This window comes from Alosa sapidissima, chromosome 22 (genome assembly GCF_018492685.1).
Source record: "Alosa sapidissima isolate fAloSap1 chromosome 22, fAloSap1.pri, whole genome shotgun sequence".
Classification (NCBI taxonomy): Eukaryota; Metazoa; Chordata; class Actinopteri; order Clupeiformes; family Clupeidae; genus Alosa; species Alosa sapidissima.
The window spans coordinates 28,544,732-28,562,829 of record NC_055978.1 but is presented as its reverse complement, the minus strand read 5'-3'; the positions used below and the strand labels follow the sequence as shown (position 1 = coordinate 28,562,829).

The following is an 18,098-nucleotide window of genomic DNA, read 5'->3' as shown; positions in this document are numbered from 1 at the left end:
TGGCTTATCAAGAGGTCTGTGGGGGGTTATAAATCAGAGTAATCCTGCTTGTCATTTCACACATTAGTCTTCTGTAGACATGTGAATGCGCCTCAACCTACCAAATTCATCTCACTGCCTGGAAATAAGTTTACTTAAAATTTCACATATCAATAATTATTGAGAAAACAGTTATTTGGAATAGATTAAATGAAGCCAATACCAAGGATTGCCACTGGATACCACTGAACACTACCAATTGTTTTGAAGATGATAAAGATAAGGATGAGGCAAAATAAGGGTTCAGAGACAAGACTGAGGGTCATGAGTTGGGGAAAGTTGTGTCCTCACTGAAATGAACAAATCACAGTCCAGTGGTACTCACAGTCACAGGATTGTAGAGTTGACAACTTGACAGACAAGGAGGAGTGTGCCAGATGGGCTAGTGGGGATTCTGTGGCCACAGATGGGGTGGTGGGTGGTGCAGGGCAGACTGTTCTCCCAAAGCTGTGGGATGGGAGACAAGTGAAAGAAGAAAGAACATATACCATACTTGAGACAAGATGTGCAAACCAAGATATAATATTAACAATTATAATATGCTTATGTTATACTCTTGTTCAATTAATTCCATATACTTAAATTCAATTGGTATTTTCTCAAGGAAACAAATTACATTATCAGGGCCCATGATTAACATGTCACATTCTTATTTATATATCCTTTATTTGGACTTACTTTAATATTTCTTTTTGCATGTTTATAAACACTACCGGTCAAAAGTTTAGAACACCCCAATTAAGTCTGGAGACTGTGCTGGTCACTCCATGTTTTCAAGCAGAGGAGGCTCCTTCATTGAACACCCTCCCTAAAATTTCAGAGAAAAATAAAAAATATATAAAGTGAATTACTATTCTGATGAATTACTGTTAATATATCACTATTTGAACACTTTAAATGAACAAAATCGTTCCCCTAGGTCAAAATGGCAACAGCACCCCCTATCGCAATTGAAAATTACTGTATGGAGGAACTTCCTCCTCAAGCCCCTCATTGAAGTCCATTATAAACACCTCGGACCCCAGCGGCTCGTGAATCACGTCGTTTTCAATGGCCAAGGGAGGTAGCTACGGAGCCCTGGATATGTCATGGGGAAAAAAAATAATAAGTTGTGGCCACAAAATAGCAATTCGTTCCCACAAAGTACTAATTTGTGGCCACGAAATATTAATTCGTTCCCACGAAATAGTAATTCGTTCCCATGAAATAGGTAATTTGTGGCCACGAAATATTAATTCGTTCCCACGAAATAGTAATTTGTGGCCACGAAATAGGTAGGCCTATAGGCTGTGCACTGGACAGCTGGATGAGCAAATCAAGCGCAATTAAAACATGCATCAGATAGCTAAAGGTGAATCTTCATTCCCCCCCCCCTCCTCACTCTCACTTTTTCCCCATCCTCATCTCATCTCACGCCTTCTACCCACACACCCATCACTGTTCCATTTCTTTGTTATTATTTGCATACGCCGCGCGCTGATGAAATCATATATCGGGCACTTCTATCTTTTGTAAAACGTCGCGTCGCAGAGGTGCGCTGACCCGAGGACCTGTGCCGAGATAGATGGACGGTCAGGAGCAACGCCGAGGCTGATGGAGAACCGGGACAAATGAAACACTTTTTAATGAAACGTAATTTACAAAGACATTGTAAAACACTGAAAGTTAATATTTTGTCACTAGCAAACTATATCTGTCCTCTGTCAAATACAGTTGCATTTACAGCTCTGAACAAAACCGTTCAAGAGTTATTTAAGGAGAAGTCAAACGTGCGTTATGTTTCATTCGTCCCTCCTGGCTGGGACAAATGAAACAGCATGGGGGACGAATGAAACATACAGCTTAAATTATGTAAACTTCCCACAACTTTAATATTTGACAACATACCATGAATGGTACTTCAAGTATGTGTTATTTTAGATAGATTGCTGCTGGGCTATATGTCTTGGTTCATGTCTGTTAACAACTCATTGCCGTCATGGTGATGCGCGTATTTCGCGGTTATGGAAATAGCATGCACTATGCCATTAATATAGCTAGAATAATGCATGTTTCGAATTATATAATGTTTCTATAGTACAAAATGTTATTTCACTCTGTTTTTATGTGGTTAAAGCCACCACACATCCAAATAAGTGCCCTTCATGACCCACAGGCTGTCAGTCTCCATAGGTTAACATGGCAAAACTCGACCCCCTACCCGATGGCCCCAAATATATTTGCATCTTTCTAAAACTGCTTTTCCATGTCTCACCTGAATAAAATATAGTATAAACACAGATACGTGTGCATTGACTTAGAATAAATGGGGTTTACTGCCTGGTCGGGACAAATAGGTTTCAATCGTCTCCCCATAGACATTTAGCATTATAGGCTGTTTTGCATCCATTACAAACAAACATGCAATGTGAACGTCTGGGATTGGGGAGAGCACTAAATGCTCTACTGAATAAGCATGAAGTCAAACCTTTAAATGAAAAACACTCTTTAATAATCAAAAAAAATAAACCGCTAATGAAGTAAACTTGTGACCATCAGAAATCGTTTATCGCCTGTAACTCCGTGATAACAGGACGTAACAGGATGATAGGCAATGATGTCTGTCTATCACCGTTGCACTCGGAGAAAACCGGAATGTTTAATTCTTCCCCTGTTTCAATCGTCCCGGTTGTACCCTACTGCAAACCAGAGAATTGAGAGCTGGTGGGGAGTGATGAGAAAAGACACGACAGGCTTCTACTGGCGCTCGATTTGCTCACCCAGCTGTCCAGTGCACGTTAGACTATACTTCGTGGCCACAAATTACTATTTTGTGGGAACGAATTAATATTTTGTGGCCACAAACTACCTATTTCGTGGGAACGAATTACTATTTCGTGGGAACGAATTAATATTTCGTGGCCACAAATTAGTACTTTGTGGGAACGAATTGCTATTTTGTGGCCACAACTTATTATTTTGTGGGAACGAATTGCTATTTCGTGGCCACAACTTATTTTTTTTTTCCCCATGACATATCCGGGGCTCCGTAGGTAGCTCCTCCGTACAGTAATTTTCAATTGCGATAGGGGGTGCTGTTTTTAGCGGCAACGGTGAACTAATGAGCAGCTAGCTGCTCTGCAAGCAAGAACGTTATCTGCAGTCATACAACTAAGAATCTTATGTTGAACGGAAAGCTTGTTTTTTTTGCTCCTGAAATAAACAGTACAATGGAATCAGAGGACAAAGTCCATCTTTTATACATTCAAATACAGTGCAAAAGTTAGGATCAAAGCAGGAAGACCAGATCCAAAAATGAAGGATGGTAAGGCTAGTGTAGGCTACTGAATGCTACATTGGCTAGTATGACAAATAGCCTACTCGTGACTAACTGGTAACGTTAGCACTGGTCTGTCACAAACGTGGACAGTTCAGGGATTTGGTGATAAAAACATTTTCGGATAGTTATGCGTTGTTATAATCATCCAAGTTATGCCTCAACTAAACAATTGTTAAATGATGTTCTTGTTGTTAATATGCTCTTGTTTTCACCGTTCTAACTATATCTTTGGATGGTTACATTGTTAATGAATGTTTCAGACCATGATGCATTCCTTTAATGGCGTCTTCAATAACATTTGCCTTTCGAGTATAAATTCCCACTTAGCTATTACAACCTGTCTTTAAATAATAGCAATTTGGCTTTAAAAACATTAGCATGTTACAAATAACCACTTTTAAGGTCTATTTTTAATGGTCAATAGTTACATGGTTTTATAAAACAAGTGTCTATTTTTAGTATTATAGACTTTTTTGCAAATGTATTACATTGAGCAAAACCTCCAGACTTTTCATAATTTTGCACATCAGGAAAACAGTGTTTTCCAGTGTTTTTACATTTATTAATTTAGCACTATTATTCAAAGTGACTTGTATATTTAAATTATATTACAAAGTCTATTGTCCCTGGAGGAGTTTGGGGTTAAGTGCCTTGCTCAAATGCACAATGGTGGAAGCCAAGAATTGAGAATTGAACCCACAACTTTTCTGGCTACTGCATGCTAGCCTTAGCCTGGCGAGCCAGACCCACATTAAAATGTAGGGTCTGGGCACTCACCGTTCGCAGTGCTCAGTCCGAGGGGCGGGATAATCAGTTGTCTTTCAAATTCCCTCTGCACGCAATAGGACGCAATAGGATATTTGTTTTCAAGTAGCAGGGAATTCAAGCCAAACAGTTGCAACTCTGCCATCAATCATTATGTTAAGCCCACCAAACGACTCTATACACGATTTCAATGCCCTGATTAAGTTTCGATTTCTGGAGCTCACAAGCCAACGGAGAGTTGCTAGACTAGCCCTGGCAGCAAATGTAATTTTGCTGCCGCTAGGGGCGCGTCTAGATTTCTAGACTGATTTCTGTCTGAACAGCATTTATTGCATACCTGTCAACATTTAGCTTTCCAAAAACGGGAGATTTTTTTTCGGGGGGGGGGGGGGGGGGGGGGGGGGGTAGTGTTTATACCGGATCTGTGTTTGCATATTTAATACGTTTCATACACGTGTTTCAACACTGGATTTCGGTCGTTGCTTTTACCTTACCATTACCTTACACATGCCAGTTATGTATCCACCAGCTGCCTGCCTGCAGCCTACTTCCAAAACTCCAAAGCTGCTTGCTGTCAGATTTGGTTCCGAGGGAACGTTCAGTGTATCAACAACACTCAATAGTTTATGTGATGTGTTAATCAATTAAATTCCCAACAATTTCACAACAGCTAGTTCTGGAGTAGGCCATTCAACTAGCCCGCTTGCTTACGACGAGACTCAGGCTGCGCAGTTGGCACCCGCTTCCTTATTTGGGTTTTGGTTTTAGCCTATGACAAAACGGTTGAAATTGAAACTAAGTGATCGTGTATGTGTAGGATGTATTTCATACACAATCTGGCAACCTGAATGGATCAATGATTTTAAAATGAAGTTTGATGGCCATGCAAATTACGGGAGTTTTCCGGGAGAAATAAAAAAACGGGAGGGTGCTGGGAGATGACCTTGAAATACGGGAGAAACCCGGGAAAAACGGGAGTGTTGACAGGTATGATTTATTGCACAACAATGCCAGTTAAAATGCTACATAGTACATTCTGCTGCTATAAATGTGTCTGGGTAGGTGGCCTATATACTCGTTCACATATGCCACCAACACCAATCAAGCGGACATTTCTTCCTCCGTTATTTTTTTAACCACCGGCCGCCACTGTTTTCAAGCTTACCATCTTGTTCTTTTTTCCTAAGGTAGTTCTGGCATAGCTTGGATTTACCTTGCTGCAACTCCACCCGTCATACCTGCAACTCGAAATCTTTTCTTCACAGTTAAAACTGAGACTTGCTTACTACGACCACTATTAAGTTGTGCTTGAAGCTGTTATCCTGTGAGCCACCCATCATGCAAGCTGTTGACTCTCAGAAACTTGTCTTCTGATTTTGTTGTGGCTTTAGGTCTGCCAGATCTCTTACTGTCAGAGTTTCCCCTGGTTTCTGAGTGCCTTTTGATGGTGAAGGAAACTACTCATACTTCTGAATGTAACCTTACCTTTTTTAACCTCTAGCAGTTCAGCACTTACCTTTGTACCATGTCAAGCTATTCATTGGACTTGAACTATTTTAATTTCACTAAAAAAACAGGGGGGGGGGGGTTTAAAACTTTTGACTGATAGTGTATATTCATGTTTAAATATGTACATTTGCTCAGTGATCAGAATAATTAGATTCATTATTAGAAAAATGTTTGGTCCATGCATTTTGATATTGAACCGCCTTTCAAATTAGGACCCATGGTCTCTAAAATCAACCATCAGTGTCGTATGTAGTAGTAAAGTAAATATTTAAAAGAGTCAGATTGGTTCAGATCAACCCCTCACTTGCCAAACAGGCCATGCACAAAGTTTTATGTATTGGTGACAGCATGTTATCAAGGCCTTGATATACACCAAAACAGAAAAAGTTGGGACGTTGTGTAAAATGTGAATAAAAACAGAATGTAATAATCTGCAAATCTCTTTGCTCACTGCAAAAAGGACACAGACAAGATATCAAATGTTGAAATGACATTGTGGCTTCTATATTATCTACATTAACAATACAAGGCAAAACAGACTCGACTCGACGATATATTATTAGCCGATAAGTGAAAAAATGAAAATATTATTATCGGTCCGATAACAGAATTCTGGCTGATAATTTGCGCCGATATTTTTTAAAGTCCTAATTTAGGCCTACGTCTGGCTACACTGAGCTAGCCTACTTGAGCTTGGTTGGCTATACTTTTTCCTCAATATAATGTCAGCGGTGTGAATGTATTTCACCACTCTAACAAAATCTGTGTATATGCGTTCATTTGGGAATCTGTGCATCTCAAAATCCTCTCGTGAATGATCAGCCATTTAACCTTAACAGAGCTCAGCCCTATATAGAGCCGTCTTGTGCTGGTGTGTTTGCACTTTACCGCGCTGGTCGGGGAAACAAATAAACAAACTCGTTAGTGGGACGAGTACATAAGTAGGCCTAGTTCTAAGTTGTGTTTTAGTATTATATTTGCATTACTTTAGCGTGGGTTTTCTATTATTACCTAGAAATATGCTAACCATTCGTGCTTCATTTCTAGACAGGTCATCATAATAAGTTATGAAAACCTTCGGGGCTAACGCCTTTCATTTCTGCTGCAGCAGGTTGTGCGCAACAGAGTAGACGGACATAAGATACAGTCTGAGGAGTTGCAGCTTTATTCAGTTACCCGCAGTTGAAACTAAACCTAAGTTTCCCTCACAAACTCTGATTTGGTCGCTATACTGTAGCTCAGTGGTCCCCAAACTTTTTCTTCCGAGGGCCAGCTTACTATGCCTGGCTCTAAGAGAGGGCCAGAGACTCGGAGTATATCAGTAACCATAAATAGCTTAGTGCTATGAACAACAGCAGTCTACCTTAGTTGAATATTCCATTACATTTAATCTATAGGCTATTGCAATTTAATACCATTGTTAGCTGTGTTTATATTGCCATCATGCCATATCAGTGTAAAACGTAACTCAAATTAAATAATACTAATAAAAAGGCTTTTGCATTCCCAAAACAAGTATATTTTATTAAAAATGTGTGAACTCTGAACTCTGAAAATGTAAAGTTCTCAAACTATGAGAATTTTATGAAGCGCTGAAGTGGTCTGAAATGACCACCATTCTAACTTTCACTCACCTGAACTTGTGACCTCTTTGTAGGCCTATGAACATTTGAACGAGTGAATACAAAATAGAAATAATTATTCCAGAAAGTCCCAGAAATATAGTTAGTTATTAACAATTAATTGATAAACTTTTACAATACTTTGAGCACTGATGCAGTCAGCATAGGCCTCTTACATTGTTTGCAGGAAGGCCTACATTTCATTCCGTTTTTGTTTGGCAAACGCGAAACAGCGCCAAAATAACCAACAAAAGAGTATTACATGTGTACTGTTAAGACTCGCCATAGAGAATGAATGGGGGAAATTGCGGAGGTTATAGTTTGACGATGTCGTACTCCCGTGCGGGCCGGTTGCTATATACCACGGACATGTTTTGGGGGGCCACCCAAAATGAGGTGGCGGGCCGTAGTTTGGGGACCACTGCTGTAGCTTATTCCAAGCTGAGCCATTTATGAGTGTTTAAACGATTCAAACTCTCTAGCCACTCACTCGCAATTCACTGACATCAGGTTCACTTAAAGGAGCCACACATACTGTAGGGCTAGGCTACTGTTATGTTGTTGACTGCCGTACTATTGAGGACTATTATGAGTTCTGTCCTTTTTTCAAGAGTAATATTATCAGTTATCGTATCGGTATCGGCCACAACAAACCAATAAATATCGGTTATCGTTATCAGCCCTAAAATTCCATATCGGTGCATCTCTAGCATAGCCTAAATCTACTATTCGGCCACCCCTAAACAATGCTCACAAGCAGAAACGGTTGCAGTGGGCTCAGGAATACATGAAGACTAATTTTCAAACAGTTTTGTTTACGGATGAGTGCCGTGCAACCCTAGATGGTCCAGTGATGGAGTAATGGATTGTTGATGAATGGCCACCATGTCCCAACAAGGCTGAGACGTCAGCAAGGAGGTGGCGGAGTCATGTTTTCAGACTGAATCATGGGGAGAGAGCTGGTAGGCCCCTTTAGGGTCCCTGACGGTGTGGAAATGACAAATGCAAAGTATGTAGAGTTTCTGACTGACCACTTTCTTCCGTTACAAAAAGAAGAACTGTGCCTTCCGTAGCAAAATCATCTTGCATGACAATGCACCATCTCATGCTGCAAAGAATACCTCTGGGTCATTGGTTGCTATGGGCAAGGCATAAAAGGAGAGAAACTCATGTTGTGGCCCCCATCTTTCCCTGACCTCAACCCTATTGAGAACCTTTGGAGCATCACCAAGCAAAAGATCTATAAGGGTGGGATGCAGTTCACATCCAAGCAGCAGCTCTGGGAGGCTATTCTGACATCCTGCAAAGAGAAACTCTCCAAGAACTCACAAGTTCAATGAATTGAAGAATTGTGAAGATGTTATCAATGAAGGGGCCCTATGTTAACATGTAACTTGACCTGTTAAGATGTTTTTGATTGAAATAACTTTTGATTTAATTTATATGACCTCCTAATACTGCAAATTAAACAAATGACCATTTTTAGTTCTTTACAACCTATAAAATGTCTTGAAACTGTTGTGCATAATAATTTGGAACATTGCATTTTGAATTTTTGATTTAAAAAAAAAATAGGCCTACTTGTCAATGGAAGGTAAAATTTGATTATACTCTAACAGTTGATGACTTGAAAATTATTCTGACTGTCATTTGCATCAACTATTTAGGAAAATCTGAGTCATCAACTCTCTGCTAACCCCATAGAACGCCCATTCATTTGGGATTTTTTTAAAATCCTATAACTTTATATAACATATATCCTGTGCCGACATTGTAGCTTCTGTATTATCTACATGAACAATAGAAGGCAAAACAGGCTCAACTACCTCGTACGTAACGTTGGGTTCCCGTAAGAAGAATAGTTAGCATGTCTGGTTGTAGGGAAGCTAACTTTTGGTAATTTGACGCAATATGCCTGCGTCTTTCTGTCGCACAGTAGGGAAACAACCGTATTGTTTGGATAAGAAGCTAAGTCCAGCCAGCACGTAAACTCATGAACAAAGCTATGCAGCCTACAATACCATTGTATGTTAAAGTAAAGCATTACATAGAGGCAAGTAAACCTAATAAAAAAAACGGCACTAACGTTAATCATTTCAGAGGTTTTCGATGGATTGACTGTAGGTCGGAAAAGTGGAAAGACAATTAGGCTATAACTTTTTTGTTTTGTTTTACCATGATTGTGTTTGAAGATGATCATGTCTGGTAGTTTCAACATTAACACGACTTGATATCATTTGCGAGGATGATATTAATAATAATACATGAATAAATGTTTAACTTTCATGACTTTGAAGGTGAAGGAAGTGTGAGAAGAATTTCTGTGTGAACCATCTATCATAGGCTACGAGTTACAAGATTCAGAGAGGGAGTTAAGTCATTTAGTAACAGCTGTCTGTACTCGGTGATACTGCAGACTCGTAAAAATTAGTTAGAAAATAAGGCAGAAAAATGACAAGTTTCCTCATGCTGCTTCCTTATGTTGGAATGTGCAAAAATGTACAAACAATAAAGAGGATGCCTTCTTGTATGTGATTTCTGCAACAGTGATACTGCAAACGTGTTGATAGCCTATTGTGTATTTTTATGCTGTAGTCAGTGTAAAGCATGTCACACACAGTAGCCTAGCCTACAGAAAACACTTAATTGATGTGATATAATGATAACTTGTTAAATGAATGCCTACAATGGTTTATTAAACATCATAGTAATTTATTCCGTCAGTCATCATGTTCATCATGCGCAATATCTGCCGTGAGTCCCTATGCGTGAGTCACAAGCTCCTCCCAGCTGACTCTGGCAGATTACGTGGACAGTCAGTCGCAATCGATTATTTAATAAATAAATGTGAATTACGAATAATAATGAAAAAGCTTCTACCTAATGTGACTATTTTTTCCATGAACTGTAAAAGAAAACACGTTTTTCCCCGCTGTTCTCTCCATAAAGAGTAAAGTAAATAATGTACTTATTTCCGGAATTGATGTCACTTCCTGGACTCGTCTGAGGCTGGTCTGAGGTCTCAAAATTACATTCATGGCACTTGGGAATGACAAGGACCGCCCCCGTGGCTACTTTGTTTTTCCCACAGCAAGTGTTCATGTGCTTTGCCGTTGGAATGTGTGACAAACACAGATGCCACAACAAAGGTTTAAACATACGCTCACTAGTCCTAAATAAACAACTTTATTTGCTTAAAATATAGTGTAAGACGCTTGTGTAAGGAAGATGTGCAGCTTTCAAGTGACAAAAACGGAAAATTCCCAAGTTCACATTAAAACTGTTGGACATGAAAGGCCACATGGACTTAGCCTGGCTAGCGCCACCACTTCTCAATGAGACGTGGTCTGGGAACCAAACGTTAATTTTCTCGTATTTGAAAAAAATGCCCAGATCCGTTTATTGGGTGCCACGGATGTCTATCAAATGCGTCTGCGCATAGCTCATCATCGTCTTGCTTTCCCCCCTGTTCTGTGATTGGTTCCCTATCTCAGGCGAAAATTTGCTCCATGGTCTCCAGGCTGCCTTAGCAGCGTGAATCAAATCGCGCGCAAGGCAGCATGGGAACACCCAGGCTAACATGGACTACAAACGAACTACAAAGTGACGACAAAAGTGATGACGAGTCCCTAACTGGGCAACTCAGTTAGCAAAATCTAGCTCCAGTTTCCGACCTCTGACTCTAGCCTGGGTGCCATTCCGAACTTAGTCCCGCCCACAACATTTGAGGCTGGGAAGTTTGGTCTGTTTGCTTTTGTCTTTTAGGTTCCAGACCAGACCAGTGGTGATGACCATGTATGACATTATGTGTGTGCCTGTCTGTGCAACCATACATCTCTGACAATGTTGCTAGCAACATACCTACTAACATACATTCTTACAAACACGTGACCATATCTCAACATATCTGTTCACATACCATTTAACCATACTGAGACTTTTCCGAGATCTACACTGAGACATTCTGAGAACTATATTGTTGTGTGAGGAATATACTAACTATATAATATAATAAACTAAATAATATAATATGGAACTTGTATACTTGTGAATTATATTTGTCAACCATTTATAAGTATAAGTATATACTCTTTTGATCCCGTGGGGGAAATTTGCTCTCTGCATTTATCCCAATCCTTGAATTAGTGAAACACAGACAGCACACAGTGTACACACAGTGAGGTGAAGCACACACCAAACAGAATGCAAATATAGTATATATCTTTCTATATATAATATCTTTCTCCCTTATCATTATTGGTTAACTTTAAAATTGTTTTTTTAACAACTTTGATTTTTTGACTTCAAGCTTGCATTGGTTGTTAAGTGTTCATTAGTGTGTTCTGAGTATCATTCTGCTGTTTCTGCACTATTAAAACAAATGTTGATCAATATTGAATTGACAATTTATTTGTACTGACTGACTCATATACTCTCAGCTAACATCTAACCAAGTAAGTGGTTTTCAAGAATACTGTAAGTCTATGTAATCTGAATAATCATACTGTACGTAATGTTATACACAGTAGTTTTTACATTTACATGCAATGGTAATTCCCTGGAATTACATTTTCTAGTTTCTTGAAATATTGCACCTTTTCTTGTGGTCCAAGTCCTGCCCTATATGCCTTTGCATCATGGACGTGTTTTGATGAGCTTTTTCTGTTGTGTAGACATGGTTATACTCACTTAAGGTATCCAAAGTGCATAATACTCCATTGTACTTCATTCAGTTCTTTACTCCGAGTGCCTCCAACATGGCCATGCAGCTGAGTTACCATCACAACGCAACGTCCCCTAATTGAAAACGACGGAGTCTGTTAGTCCATTTCTTTTACTGTGAGTACACCACTCATGTGTTCTTACAACTAAATACAATTGAAATACATCTGTACATGTGCTGTTTAACTCAAATATACTAAAATAACAAGTAGCCTACCTTACTGGACTAATTCTCAGGTCTCCAACCTGCTTTATCTCCCTTATCATCCTCTTGGAGAGAGCGGTCAGAGCCCGTTCAGGGTTGTGCTGGTAATGCTAGCATTAGCTTCTACAAAAAAAAAATTGGCTGTTCCTGTACAACTCCTGTTAATGTATTGGACCGTGGTTCTAAGTTTGTCTTGGAGTTTGTATTTATCAATCATGGACTACCTTTCAGTAACTTCTGTCAACAGACAAAAAAAACAAAAACAAAAACAGGTAACGTTACTTCTGTTACTATCACTTTGGTTAGCATTAACTCTATGCTGTTTGGAACAGGGAATTTTAGGTTATCTGCCATTTTAGCGCTCCTAAAGTCGCCTTTGTTTTTATCCTTGGCTCTTTTTAGTTTTCATTGCTTCATTGGTTTTCTCCTTTTTACTTGTCATAGTCATAATGTAAGGAGACACTTCCTCCGCCATTGCCTGTACTTGTACTTGCTTGGAGAGCTTGTAGAACTTGGAGTTGACTTGGCTGATAGAGTTTGCGGGCTGCTGCGGCAACCTTGAGCACGAGCAATGATTGCCAATCAGATACATCTCCTGGCACTGATTGGTTGTTTTGATCCGGAAGCAAAGAGCACTTTTTTTTTTTTCTGTTTGTCCCATAGACTGTATATATAGAACTGGACAGTGCACTGTCCAGTTCTATATATACAGTCTATGGTTTGTCCCAATTCAACACAATAAAATAGGATTAGGCAAAATAAACCAGTCACTCGTTATCACGTGAAGATTGGTGTTTCGGTGGAGGCGTGAAATGATGTGTTATTCCAGTCAATGATCCAACTGGTCTCCTATCCACTAACCGACCGCAGTCACTTTTGTTGAAGGTTTTAGCTTCTGAAGCAGGACGACCCACATGCACTGAATTCAAGCCACAGTACACTGAAGACAGTAAAGCACAATTCATGTTATGGGGATGTTTCTCATACTGTGTGGTGTTGGACCTATTTATCGCACACCAGAGATCATGGATCAGTTTAAATATATCAAAATATTTGAAGAAGTCATGTTGTCTTATGCTGAAGAGGAAATGCTTTGAAATGGGTGTTTCAACAAGACAATGATCCAAAACACACCAGTAAGCGAGCAAAGTGTTGGTTCCAGACTAACAAGATTGACGTTATGGAGTGGCCAGCCCGATCCCCAGACCTCAAACTTGTGGGGTGACATCAAAAATGCTGTTTCTGAGGCAAAACCCAGAAATGCAGAGGAATTGTGGAATGTAGTTCAATCGTCTTGGGCTGGAATACCTGTTCACAGGTGCCGGTAGTTGGTTGACTCCATGCAACACAGATGTCAAGCAATTCTCAGAAATAATGGTAAAGCAACTAGGTTATTAGTACATTCAAAGTAAAGAAATATCTTGAGACATTTTTCAGTTTACAGTAAATGTTTGAGTTTGTGAAGAAAAATGCAAACACTGCTATTTTTTGAACAGCCTAACATTCCTTTTTCTTCACTTTCTGTAAAGGTATAACACAAACTTGATCAATTTTGGTCATGTTTTGATTTGAAATTGAATGTGCAGTGTTCCCGATGCATTGATATTATGAAATTAACAGCTATTCTGGATTTTGAGCTTTATTTCATTTTTTTAAAACTGTATATCTTGATCACTGATCCTGTCAGTGTCCTAGGCCAAAATGAGATATTTAAATTAATTCTGGCCACTACAGGGAGCCAGTGGAGAGTAACTAGGAGAGGAGTTACATGTGTCCTCTTTGGCTGATTGAAGACCAGGCGTGCTGCAGCATTCTGAATCAGTGGTAACAATCTTACTAAACAAGCAGGTAGGCCAGCTAACAGTGAATTACAATAGTCCAGCTTGGAGATAGCCATGGCCTGTACAAGAAGTTGTGTGAAAATATTGTATCAGATAGATAGATAGATAGATAGATAGATAGATACTTTATTGATCCCCAAAGGGAAATTCAAGAGAGAGAGCAGTGACCCCACACGGTCTTGAACCTGGGCTCCAGGGTACTAACCCTGCGGCTTGACCACAACACCAAAGAGTCAGGCCCAAAGAAGTTAAGTCGGTCATCAATTACGATGCCCAGGTTACGTACCGATCTAGTTGGGGTCAGTGGAGATGAGTCAAGCTGCATGTAAGTCGAGCGACGAGTACGAATGAAAAAATCAGATTCCAAAAATAATTCCGTGGAAATGCATGGATTCCAGTTGCTTCCAGTAGCAGCAACTGGAATCCATGCATTTCCACGGAATTATTTTTGGAATCTGATCCCTTATCATACCTGTTCATTCGTACTTGTCGCTCGACTTATCGTGACTAAATTCAAGATGGCGGCGAACGGTAAACTTCCTCAAGGTACTGTCTGTATAAAACTTCTTGTAAATAAACTACCAGTGCTTTTTCAAAGTTCTCAATGTCTCGTTATAAAATTCATGTCAAGGCCCTCGGAAGTCTACCAATGAAGTGTGGAGCTACTTTGAGCCTCATAAATGGTGTAAAACAGTGATTTATTTGCATGGCTAGGCCGATGCCCGAGACACCCCCATCGAAAAACTATTGGTAGCATCGGCTAACTAGCGCCAGATTTCTGAGTGCAGGGGACAAGCCGAGATGAGCCTTTACTGCTTTAGAGTGGCTAAACAGGCATGCACAAACATGTCCTAAAACAACCCTTAACGTTCGTTTTCAAAACTGCAACTCACCGAGTGGTTAGTGGTGTTCGTTGATTATTACAATCAAATATATCTGCGCAATGTATGATTTCCAGCCGTCTTATTTGCTATTGTGGAACTATTTTTTCAGACACCTCACAACCGCGTATAAACCTCCGCTCAATATTTGAGCCTGAAACATAGACGGTGGCGTAGTAATATCAACGTGCAATGAGTCTTCCAACAGAAATCAATGGGATTTTACAAAATACCAAATAAAACGCGACAGAAACTGTATTTCGCTATGCTACTTGTTTTGGAACATCAACAAACAGTTGATGTTCCAAAACAAGTAGTCAAAGGCGATTCAAAACGAGTCAGAAAAGTCGAGGCAGGACCAATCGTCAAAATTTCGGTGTCCACCACTCTTTTTTTTCCTTTAAGGTGTATAAATAAAAGGATCAGGATCAGTTTACAGCACAGAGGCAGGCTAACGAAACGCTAGCGTTTGTTGCAAACGTGTGTATAATGGCAGAGCCGACGAAGAAGCAGCGAAAACCCTTGACGGAAGATGCAAAGAAAAGGAAAAGAGCTTCAGACCGAGCGAGGGGGAGTTTTGTAGAGAAAAAGCATCAGGCTTGCCTGGTGTCTCTTTAATATGGACTGCCACTGGATTCTTTTCATCATTGAAATGAAATATGTCATCAATGTACCTGCGCCAAAGGGCAATCTTGTAAAAGAAAGGGTTGACAACAGGATTCAAAACAACATTGTGCTTGAAATGGCCCACAGATTTGCATAGTTAGGTGCCATAGTACTTCCCATAGCAGTCCCTTTGATTTGCAAGATAAAATCATTCTTAAACATGAAGAAATTCTTAGTTAGCACAATCTCAGTCAATATTTTTATGCAATCAACACTGGGGGTCCTGTTTGAATGATGTTCTCTTAAAAAGAAATCAATAGCATTAATGCCCCCATCGTTGGTGTATAAAGACTCAACATCAAAAGTGGCCAATAATGTGTTCGCTGGAAGTCTTACTTCTTTAAGAAGTTTAATCATGTCCAAAAGATGGAAGATTGACAACATGTTGTTTTAAAAAGAAGTCAATAAATGTGGATATTTTCTCCGTAAGAGATCCAATGCCCGCAATAATGGGCCTCCCAGGAGGCTTCTTGCCATTTTTATGGATTTTGGGCAATGTGTAGATAACTGGTGATACTAGATGGTCAACTTTCATGAATTCACACTCCTTCTTGTTTATCTCATTACCCTCAAGGAGACACATCAAGACATTATGTATTTCTTTTTGAAACATTTCAGTAGGGTTTGACCTTAGTTTTTCATAGAAAACAATTACCTACTGTAGTTGGCGACTGATTTCTGTGTCATAGTCATGAGAGTCCATTACTACCACTGCTCCACCCTTATCAGCTGGTTTTATCACCACAGTGTTATCTATTCAGTTCTTTCAGAGCCTCCCTTTGTTCCTTAGTTAGAATATCATGCACTTGGCCCCAGCAGTGGCGCAACTGGCTGGGGCACCTGCACTGTACGCCGGCGACCCGGGTTCGATTCCCGCCCCGTGGTCCTTTCCGGATCCCACCCCGACTCTCTCTCCCACTCACTTCCTGTCAATCTCCACTATCCTATCTAATTAAAGGCATAAAAAAGCCCAAAAAATATCCTTAAAAAAAAACCAAAAAGAATATCATGCACTTTATATTCATGTTTCTTTTGGAATACATGGGAAATATCGCTCTCGACCATACGGCAAAAAGTCTCTAAGGAGGCATTCCTGTTCTTAGGTGGTAGAAAGGTGGATTTACCTCGAAAGCTGGTCGTGAGACTTTGGTCAGCTGATGGGGTGTTGGGTGCAGGGGGGTGGAGGGCTCACAACAGTCTGGGATTGTATAAGGGTTACTAGTGAAGAATTCCTTTATACGCAAGGTTTGGAAGAATTTCTGGAAATCCACATAGGCATTGAACTCATTACAGTAGGTTGTTGGTATGAAGGACAGGCCCTTATTAAGAGCTGAAAGGCACGTTGGTGAGAGGGCTTCTTCCACTGTCTGACACTATTGTCTGGCACCTGCGGAAAACCTTTCTTTTGGATGTGCGAACCCACTCTCCAAAAGGTCTAGTTCTTCACATCAGTTGGATTAAGTGTAGTGTGTGTGTTTGCAGACGAAGGAACTATTCCAGAACTGAGTGAAGTGTTAAACATGTGTGACTGCAGGTAGAACAGCAACTGCGATAGACTGTAGAAGAGTAGACGGGACAGGATCTAAAGGGCATGTTGTTGAACGCAGTGGCGTAACGAGCCAACACAGGGCCCTTATGCAGGATTTCCAGGGTGGGACCTCCTAGGGCCTACTACAACACGTGAAAATGGAATGTCCACGAGTAAGCCTACCATAAATAGGACTGGATAGGACACTGCATGCATTTGAGATGAGATGATTGACAAAATTGGGAGTACACGCACCACAGCACAAAAAAAAAAAATTGTGGCACACCTAACGCATGAAAAAACACTGCTGGTGACGGCGCACCATAACACATGAAAATCGCTGAAGACGAGGCACCATGACACACTGTAACTCACTGCTATGACTGCACACATATAGGCCTAGGCCTAAATACATGAAAATGCTCACTTAGGCCTACGTCAAAGGCTAGCATTTTCCGACATTTCCCGACCAATCGATAGCTATGGCTAGTCCAGAGATGACTCTGTCCCATTGTGCTCCCCAGGTACCCGTAAAACTTCAAATAATAGCCCGGGCTTTTATTTTCCTAAATCGCCAAGCTGTACCGGCTAGTATTTGAGACAGGCCTTTAATTCCCTTCACACAAAACGTTTCCTTTGCAAAGATGGAAAATATTATCGAATTAATTATTTCAAACACACTATATTTTGTCACTAGCAACCTACATCTGTCCTCTGTCAAATACAGTTGCATTTTTAGCCGTGACCAAAACTGTTCAGGAATTATTTATGCAGAAGTGGGACGTCCGTAATGTTTTATTCTCCCTCCTGATCGAGACAAATGAAACAGCATGAGAGAGAATGAAACATTGTTTCTCCCATATTTTGTAACAGTATGATAACAGTCAGCTTACATTTCAAATCATAGCCTACTTCTTTCTCTTTGTCACAATGGTGGTAGCATTTCGAAAAAAGAATAGCCTAAAGTTCATGAACCCTTTTGTTTTGTTGCCAGCATAAAA

At 40.1% G+C, this 18,098-nt stretch overlaps 1 long non-coding RNA gene across 1 annotated transcript; it reads right to left on the bottom strand.

The window, feature by feature from the left end:
- Window positions 1-263: 263 nt before the first annotated feature.
- LOC121697468 lies at window positions 264-12,692 on the bottom strand. Its single transcript, XR_006026459.1, has 4 exons — window positions 12,194-12,692; window positions 11,944-12,051; window positions 718-847; window positions 264-486 (listed from the first exon to the last, which is right to left on the bottom strand). It is a non-coding gene; the product is annotated as an uncharacterized LOC121697468 (long non-coding RNA).
- Window positions 12,693-18,098: the final 5,406 nt, after the last annotated feature.